The sequence below is a fragment of the Pinus tabuliformis genome, chromosome 4_2 (genome assembly GCF_031772625.1).
Source record: "Pinus tabuliformis cultivar Carrire ecotype Pingquan chromosome 4_2, CPIR1, whole genome shotgun sequence".
Lineage (NCBI taxonomy): Eukaryota > Viridiplantae > Streptophyta > Pinopsida > Pinales > Pinaceae > Pinus > Pinus tabuliformis.
The window spans coordinates 1,190,892,009-1,190,901,577 of NC_142304.1; positions in this window are offsets into that span (position 1 = coordinate 1,190,892,009).

Here is a 9,569-nt window from a genome sequence, read left to right on the forward strand (position 1 = left end):
CCCCTTCATTATGAACGAGAAAGAGGATTGGCAAGATGCTGACCAATTATGGGGTAAAAACTCAAGCTGAAGAGAAGTTTCTGGTGGGTTCCTTATGACCCGGATGGCTTTATCAGTACCAGAAGAGTTAAATATAGACTGACAGCATATGAGCACTGTAGATTCCCACAAATGGAACAATATGCCAACCAAGATGAGTGGTTGGCAGGGACACTAGCTGAGGAGTTTACTCAAGAAGAAATTATGGAGCAAAATGTCAAAGATCTAGAAAAAACTCTTGACTTGGATTCTTTTGACCAGGTAACTTTCAAATTACCACAGCAAGTCGGAGAACGTCCATCCACAGCTGCAGCTTCACAAGTTGCCCAACAACGGTCTACACCAGCAACAGGTACATCAAAAGGAAAAGAGCTAATGGATGCAAAGCAAGAAATGGTTGCAGAACAACCTACCACCTCAAAGGAGCAAACTCAAGAACAAGCTCCTCCACAGCAAATAGAGGCCCTACAAGTGCCAATATTGCAAACTCCTGCTAATGAAGAAAGAGGTAAGAAGCGAGACCGAGAGGACTCCACACCTGCTAGTGGGTCTGCGCAGCAACCTGAAGCCAAGAGGCAAATAGTTGATTCTCTAGTTGAGGAGGAAATTAGTGAGGACATCCTAGAAAGTCCAAGAAGAGAAAGGGAAGCAAGCCAACACACACCTACTAGCTCTTTCCAGCAAGAGCAAGAGAGGCAGCATGGCATGGAGGTATCCTCCTCAACACAATAGAGCAAGCGACCACCTAGTATCAAAACTTCTTTCATGGAAATCAAGGCTCAAAATGAGTTGTTAAGAGTACAGTTGTATGATCAATCTCTTAAGGCAACACCTGCCAAACATCAGAGGTTGATGGCAGCATATGACCTCAAGGAGGAAAAGATGATTCTAAGTCATTTTAAGCCCAAGATACCGCATCCACAGTCAGCTGCAGATTATGTGAAGACTAATCTAGAGGTCCTTGCCAAGGAAATTCACCCGATGGATCAAATAGAGCTGCATAAACAAAAGGGTGAGATGGTCTATGATACTTTAGCAGATAAGGCCATGCTGGCGCATGAATTGAAGGAGTCTTTAAAGAACACAAATACTCAGCTAGATTTGGAAAGACTGTCCTCCTCGGCCAAAGACAAAAGAATTAAAACATTGGAGGACATTATTGTGGATCTAGGACATGATCCCAAGGACCCTAAGGGCGTCAGGGCCCTTATGAAGAAAAAAGAAGATTATATTGCTGCCCTTAGAAAACAATTGGGGTTGACTCCTACTATGCACCCGCAAACTGCAGAGCTCGCGCAAGAAAAAGATGCTGAGGATACAATGGATCTACCGATGAGAATGAACGAAAGAATAATTCAGATGGAGAAAGAATTGGAAAGAGCAGTGCAAGGCAAGCAGGGAGAGTTGACCTCCCAACCACCTCAAACAGTTCCTACTGATGTCCCTGTTCCTCCTACACAAGCAGCAGTGATCCCTCCTGTCATCCCAACATCTACAACAGCTTCATCCACCACAGATGCTACAGCAGCAACAACAACAACAACACCTAAATCTAGCATGAGCATGGATGAAATGATGAAAGTTGTCAAGGAGCTAGAACTTCAGGCAACAGAGATAAAAGAGGCCAAGGAAAAGCTGGCCAAACTAGAAGTGAGCTACGATAAGTCCAAGGTGACAGTAGCTGAAAAAACAAGGGAGATTAAGGCCCTCAATGACAAAATAAAGGCCTTGGAGAAGGAGCTGACTTTGGAAAAGACCCTGGCTGAAATAAAAAATATTTTGTGGGCCAAAATTTGCCAATCAATCACTAGACAATGGAAGTCAATCCAAACCATGCATGAGCAGATAGAATTAATAGGCCTAGCTCAATTTGAGAATCAAAGGGCTAGGGCAGCATTGGGAAATATGCGTGAGCAGGCTACTAAAATGATTCATTTCATGAACACTCACACCAAGGAAGAGTTGGCAGCATTAGACATCAGCAACAGGACAGATACTGTTCTGACAGCAAAAAAGGTGCTGACTTTAAGAAATTTTGTCCAAAGTCTAGAAAGAAAGTGTCAGGAAATGCAGGCAGAGGTAGATGAGTTCAAGCTGAAGCTTGAAGCATTGCAGACCAGAGGATTGCCCAGCCTATTGACCAATGCTGGAAGACTGCTGACCTGGGAACAATATGCCACAAGGATGAATAATTTTATTGCAAATCAGATTACAGCATCTTCAAGTTCCTCAGAGGAAACATGACCTCCATCAGGACAGAGCCTTTATGACAATCTGGAGAACTTATTTTACATGGAGCATGAAATCAATCATCTTTTTGAGGTCCCGCCCAATTTTTACAGATATACTGAGGCAGATGAGACATTGATAAAGATACAAAGACATCAGCTGCCCAGAGAAGATTGGTCGCAAGCAATGATGGAAATTTTTCCCAAGTAATCTCGGTCTTTTCCCCCTTCGTTCAGCTTCAAATTTTGGTCATCTACAGGTCAGAAGAATGGGGTATGCTGGCACCAGATAGAGCAGTTGGACAACAGGTGGAGCAGGTCAAACCAATGACTCATCAAAGTGCTGGGACAGCAGGCCCGAAAAATGCAAATTTGAAAGCGCAGCCCCAGCCGACTCAGTTGGTCCCAAAAGTCAAAATTCTCTGGCAGAATGGACAACTAATCCACTAATATTTATTGCAGCATTTACTCTCTTCATTTATTTCTTTGGACGAGTTGGTGATGTAATTTATTACATGAAGACTCATCATCTAGATATTTTCTATCTTATTTTTGTATATATACCCCCCCATAGAATGTATTTGGGGTTGGTTGATGATTCTCGCTCTAAGAGCTGCGCTGTAACTTTCAGATTTTCTAATACAAAGAACTGGTGAAGTTTATGATTTCTGCACTGTCTGGATGTGAATGTAATGAACTGCATTCTGCTACAGAATTCCTGTGTTGTTTAATGGAACTATAAGTTTTCCTAAACCATGTTTTGTCTTTCTGTATTTACAAAATTCACATATATGTTTCATGATCTTAGCAATAGAGAAGAAGAATAGCTCAGGACTTGTTTGAATGCACCCTCTGCTCAATCTCTGTTTCTAACTGTGTTTTCTTCAGAATTGGTCATAAATATGAATTCTTAATTGCTCATGTTTGCACTAATTCTTTCATTATGAATGCTATTTAGGAATTCTTAATTTCTCCTAGATAATATTCTCACACTTTCCCTCTATCAGCATAGTGAAAGATCCTTAACTGCGTTTCATTTCCTGATTTCATGCCATCGATCCCCAGATTTGAAGATTTGTTTCATGGATACCTGTCTGGCTCTGTAGCATTACCTCCTCCCCAACAAGAATTTTCAACAGTACACAATCATGGACTCCATTGCCCAATGGTCTAAGCTATTCTGAAAACTGCATATCAGTTCTATTCGAAATTATCATCCAACCAAATTTAAAAAAAAAACCTGTGCATCATAACTAGCCTAAAATTACACCAAAACAAAGTTAAATCATAAAGAGAGAGGCCTCTCTGGTTGTAGGTAGGCTAGGACCTGTAGCTAAAAGATTGGTTAGTGGTTACCTCGGCCGTATTCCCTTAGGAGCCAGGGAACAACCTGAGTGATAACATCATTGGCGACTCCACTGGGGATCAAAACAAATTTTTCAATTGCTGTCTATTCCTTAAAACTACAGATGAAGCTTGAATGTCAGCCAGGAAGCCTTTGAAACTATTCTTGCTTTGCATTTACAAGATTAAATAAAAGCTGCTTCAGTCAATCTTCATGCTAGTTTTAAGCTTTAAACACTGTTCCAAAAATTTGATCAGTTCCTTCCTAAAACTAGAAATATTCCCAGAAAAATACCAAAAACAAATTTGGAAGCTGGCTCCAAAGAAGAAAACTCGTTATACCAGGTCAAATCCTGACCCAGATCCTCCAGCTGTTTTTGACAATCCTAATTTAATCCCTAAGATCCTTAGAAAACAAGAAGAACAAGAAGAGTTTGCTGATTCTAGCCCGGAAGCAGTTCAGCAAAGTTATATCCAAACCCCTGCTAAACCTTCAGTCTGTCTTCACATCGCTCCTTCTTCTCCTTCTTCCTCATCCACCTCTCAAAACACTTTCTCTACACCTCCATCCACTACACATATTTATGCTACTATCCTTGTTGTCCTAGCTGTTCCATTCCTTTCTGTTGGCCCATTTATCCCTGTCAATATGGCAAACAGATATGCCCCTTTACAGTTACCTGGAAATCCTGGGGCTATGCCTCAGGATTATCAAAGTAAGATCACTTATTTTGATGGTACAGGTACATATACTACCCTACAGCATACAAAGAAAATGCAAGACTACTTTGAGAATTATGAAATTGACGATGATGATGTGAGAATGAAAATTTTTGTCCAAAGTTTGACAGGAGAAGTAAGAACTTGGTTTAGAGCACTTGCAGCAAATTCCATAGCCAATCCGGATGCTCTTTACCATACATTTCTTAACACATGGGAAAAGAAAAAAGATCCACTGCACATTCTATCTGAGCATGACACTATAAAAAGAGGCCCACAAGAAACTGTCCTAGATTATTGTGCAAGATTCGACAATGTTTACAATGCCATCCCTCAAAACCTTAGACCTCCACCTAATTTAGCCTTAATCAAATTCCCTGATGGATTTGATTCTGACATGGCATATCAACTGAGGGAAAGAGCCCCTCCAACCTTAGCAGACATGCAGAATATATCTGTTAGTGTAGAGGCAAACCTAATTGCTAAAAGAAATAGGGCAAGAGCTGAAAGAAGAACTACTTTTAAAGAAGAACCTTCAGCATTTGAACAAAAATTGGATGCAATCATCAAAGGTATGGACAGACTAGGAGATAGAGTGGAAACCATCGAAAGAAAGTCATCATGGGAAGGTCAACCAAGTACTGCTAGAAACCCAAACTTTAGAAAGAATCAAAATCCAAATGTTGGAAGGGCTGGTCCCGACCAGAACATCAGACCTCCTTTTCAAGAAAACTATGCTGAAGCCTCAACATCTAGTGAACCAACCGAGGACCCTCACATCAACTTGATGGGTTTGGACAGTGAACACCAAGTCTTTTTAACACAAGAAGATCAAGAGGCCCATAATTGCAATCAATTTCAAACCAAATCAGGAGAGTCATTTGATTTTAGGGAAGGCTATGATGCAGCAGTTTATGAGGTTCACAAACAGTACAAATTGAGGAGCAGAACCATAGATGTGCCTGAAACTGTCAAACCAAAGGATGCTAAGCAGCCAAAGAAAGTAAAAGATAAAGCTGCACTCATAGAATTCTCTGATAAAACAGACCCAAACCCAAGAGAAGTCACTGTGGAAGATATATCAGATGTACAGCCCTCTAAGAATCAACCATTCTCATCCGTCTCCTAAAAAGCAAATTCAAACTGTGTTCCTGAAAATGTTTCTAAAAAAGAGGTACTGCAAAACAACAGTCAAAATCAAGAGAAGATCATTGAAGATCCAGCTGAAAAAGAAAAGTTTGTTGTCCACAACACGAAGTTGCAGACAGAAAAACCCTTCAATTTAGAAACAGAAATTGGCAAACTGAAAATAGCCATTCCCCTCTCTGAGTTGGCCAAACATGAAGTGTATAGACAGCAAATCAATAGGTCACTCCAAATACCAGACAATAGGGATGCTGTAAATGTTTTAGATGATCAACCTCAATTACTTTTTGGTCCTGAAGTTAATGGAAAGACAACAAATGGAGGAGTTCCACCTTTTTATGTCAGTTTAAACATTCATGACAAGGTGTTACATAATGCAATGTTTGATTCAGGAGCTTCCCATAACCTAATGCCTAAATCTGTGATGGAAAAGCTAGACCTAGATATCACAAGACCATACAAAGATTTGTTTTCATTTGATTCGAGCCAAGTCAGGTGTCTAGGCCTAATTAAAGATTTGTGTGTTTCCCTAGTCCAATACCCAACCAAAACAATCCTGATGGATGTGGTGGTAGTTGATATTCCACCCAAGTATGGCATGCTTTTGTCAAGATCTTGGGGGGCCAAACTCCAAGGATCCTTACAATTAGACATGTCTTATGCCACTATTTCAATCTTTGGGCAACCAAAGAGATTGTGCCGTGAAACACTGATGAAATATGTGGTAAGTAGTCAAGAAAAGCCCCAAAACTTCCCCATCTATTCAATACATTCCGATATGGACTCATTCATTTTATATAATGCCGACATGTGCCCCAAAACTGATGCCAAACTCCTGATAACAGCACAACCAGAAAGCATGAATAAACAATCTGCTGATCCAGATCAAAAAATTGTCAATATGGTTAAGGAAACAAATGGAAAGGACATAACAGATGACTTACAAGAACCCAATCTGCCCATGGTGCAACTTTCTAAAAATCTCAATACTAATCTTGACCATGAAATCTTATGGTACTTAGAGTTTGATGGCTCAGTAAACAAATTAGGAGCAGGGGCAGGGGTCTGGATACACAATATGCAGAATAACCATGCAGAAGGTCATGCATATAGATTAAATTTCAGATGCACAAACAATATGGCCGAGTATGAAGCCCTTTTGTTAGGTCTCAAACTCATCAAAAACCTAGGTGCAACCAAAGTCTCAATTTTAGGGGATTCAGATCTAATCATACAGCAGATGAAGGGAAATTTTGTCACAAATGATCTTAGGTTGAGGGCTTATAGAGGTGTAGCCATTGAAATACTTAACACTTTCTCAGAATTTCAGCTCACCAAAATCTCAAGAAAGCACAATTTACATGCACATAGCTTGGCAACCTTTGCCAGCACATGCAAACTACCCTTCGAGCCTAACCACCATTTCATAGCTGAAATCAAACATAGACCTGCAGTCCCGGATAATGTCAAAAATTGGCAAGTCTTTGAAAGTGACACACAGATAAACAAGTTCCTTACTTTGAAGGAGGAATTCTCTAGCATGAACATTGATACTAGCACTATGGATGATCAACAACAGACAGACAGAATTGAACAAAAGATATCAGCTGAAACAACAAGTCTGATTTTGCATCCAACTACTTTTAATGACAAGAATGTACAATAGCTGAAGCAAACAGATTTTGATGAAATAGCTGAAGGAGAAGCTGAAGTAATTGAATTAAAAGACAATTTTCTGCCCACAGGCTTGACTCCTTTGGAGGATTTATTCGATTTAAATGACATTTCAAGGAAGCCAAAAATACAACCACTGAATGCTGAAATTGAGGACTGCAACATTGGAACCATAGAAAATCCCAAAATGGTAAAACTCTCCAGAGCCTTGCCTACTGATCAGAAATTGAAATACATTGACTTGTTTAAGGAGTTCGAAGATGTGTTTGCTTGGGGTTATGAAGACCTCAAATCTTATGATACCTCAGTAATCCAACACACTATACCCTTGAAAGAGAATCAAAAGCCTTTTATACAGAAGCTTAGAAGAGTGAATCCTGTCCTTCTCCCTCTGATTGAAAAAGAAGTTAAACGAATGTATGAGGCATGAATCATTGCTCCAATTAGGTTCTCAGAGTGGATTTCAAATCTAGTGCCTACTAGAAAGAAAACGGGAGAGATAAGACTATGTGTTGACCTAAGAAATTTGAACAAATTCTCTCTCAAAGACCATTACCCCTTACCAAAAATGGACCATATCCTACAAAGGGTAGTAGGAGCCTCTAGGATCTCATTGTTAGATGGATTCTCAGGATTCAATCAGATTTTAGTGCACCCGGATGATCAAGACAAAACTGCCTTTACAACACCTTGGGGAACATTTAAATATGTCAAAATGCCTTTTGGACTTAAAAATGCAGGGGCCACTTTTCAAAGAGCTATGGACATAGCCTTTGCCAAAGAAATCCATGATTTCCTAGTAGTCTACCTTGATGATCTTATTGCCTTCTCAAAATCAGACCAAGAACACTTAGAACACTTGAGGCAAGTGTTCCTAATTTGCAGAAAATATGGCATATCATTGAATCCAAAGAAATCACTGTTTGGCCTAGAGGAAGGCAAGCTCCTAGGTCACATCATTTCAAAAGATGGCATTAGGATCGACCTGGACAGAATTCAAGCTATCCTTCAAGTGCCTCATCCAAGAAACATCAAAGAACTACAAGCTTTTCTAGGGAAGATTAACTTCTTGATAAGATTCATTCCTAATTTGGCCGAGCTCATAAGACTGTTAAATAATATGCTGAAGAAAGATTCTAAAGTCAAGTGGACTATGGAAGCCAAACAAGCCTTTGAGGACATCAAAAGAGCTTTGACAAATACACCGGTCCTCACAAGTCCCAGGTTTGATAGAGATTTCATTATCTTTTCCTTTGCATCTGAACATACAATTGCTGCTGTCCTATTGCAAAAAGATGACCAAGGGTGTGAGAAGCTCATTGCCTTTTTCAGCAAAGCTCTTAGAGATGCTCCTTTAAAATATTAAATCATGGAAAAACAAGCATATGCTCTTGTAAAGGGCATCAAGGATTTCAGAATTTACATTTTCTACTCACATGTGATTGCCTATGTCCCAAATGCTGTGGTTAAAGACATTTTAACTCAAGAAGGAATTGAAGGCAAAAGGGGCAAATGGATAGCCAATATTTTAGAATATGATATTGAAATCAAGCCTACAAAACTGATAAAAGGGTAGGGATTAGCCAAACTAATGACTGAAACCAATTTCCAAGCCCTTGATATCAATGAACTGGACAACTAACAGGAGATGGCGACTCCACAGATCAATCAAGCCTTTTTACAATCCCCTTGGTATGCTGATATATGTTTTGTATTGTTAAACCTGCAAACTCCTCCAGGGTTGTCCAGAACCAAGAAGAGATTCTTGAAAATGAAAGCATCGAAGTTTTGTATTATAGACAGTGCCTTATTTTGGAAAAATCATGAAGGAATTTTACTTAATTGCCTAACATTGGATGAAACTGACAATGTCCTCAAGAAATTTCATGCAGGTGACTGTGGAGGACACTTATACTGGAAATCAACAGCTGATAAAATCCTAAGGGCTGGATTTTATTGGCCCTCCTTGTTTGCTGATGTGAAAAAAATTGTAATGTGTTGCCACAAGTGCCAAATCTTTGAAGGCAAAAGGAAGCTGTTACCTTTACCCCTCAAACCTATCTCAACTGAAAGACCATTTCAGCAATGGGGCTTAGACTTCATTGGTGAAATCCACCCTTCATCCTCTGGCCAACATAGGTGGATTTTGACTGCCACAGACTACTTCACCAAATGGATAGAAGCAATCCCTTGTAGACAAGCCAATGACTCCATTATTATGCAATTTTTAGAAACCAACATCTTATCTAGATTTGGCTGTCCAGATAAAATTATTACAGACAATGCTGTTGCTTTCAAATCCAAAAAAATGATCAACTTTTTCCACAAATACCACATGACCTTGGGCCATTCCACAGCCTATTACCCTCAAGGCAATGGCCTAGCTGAGTCCTCCAACAAAAGCCTCATAAACATCAT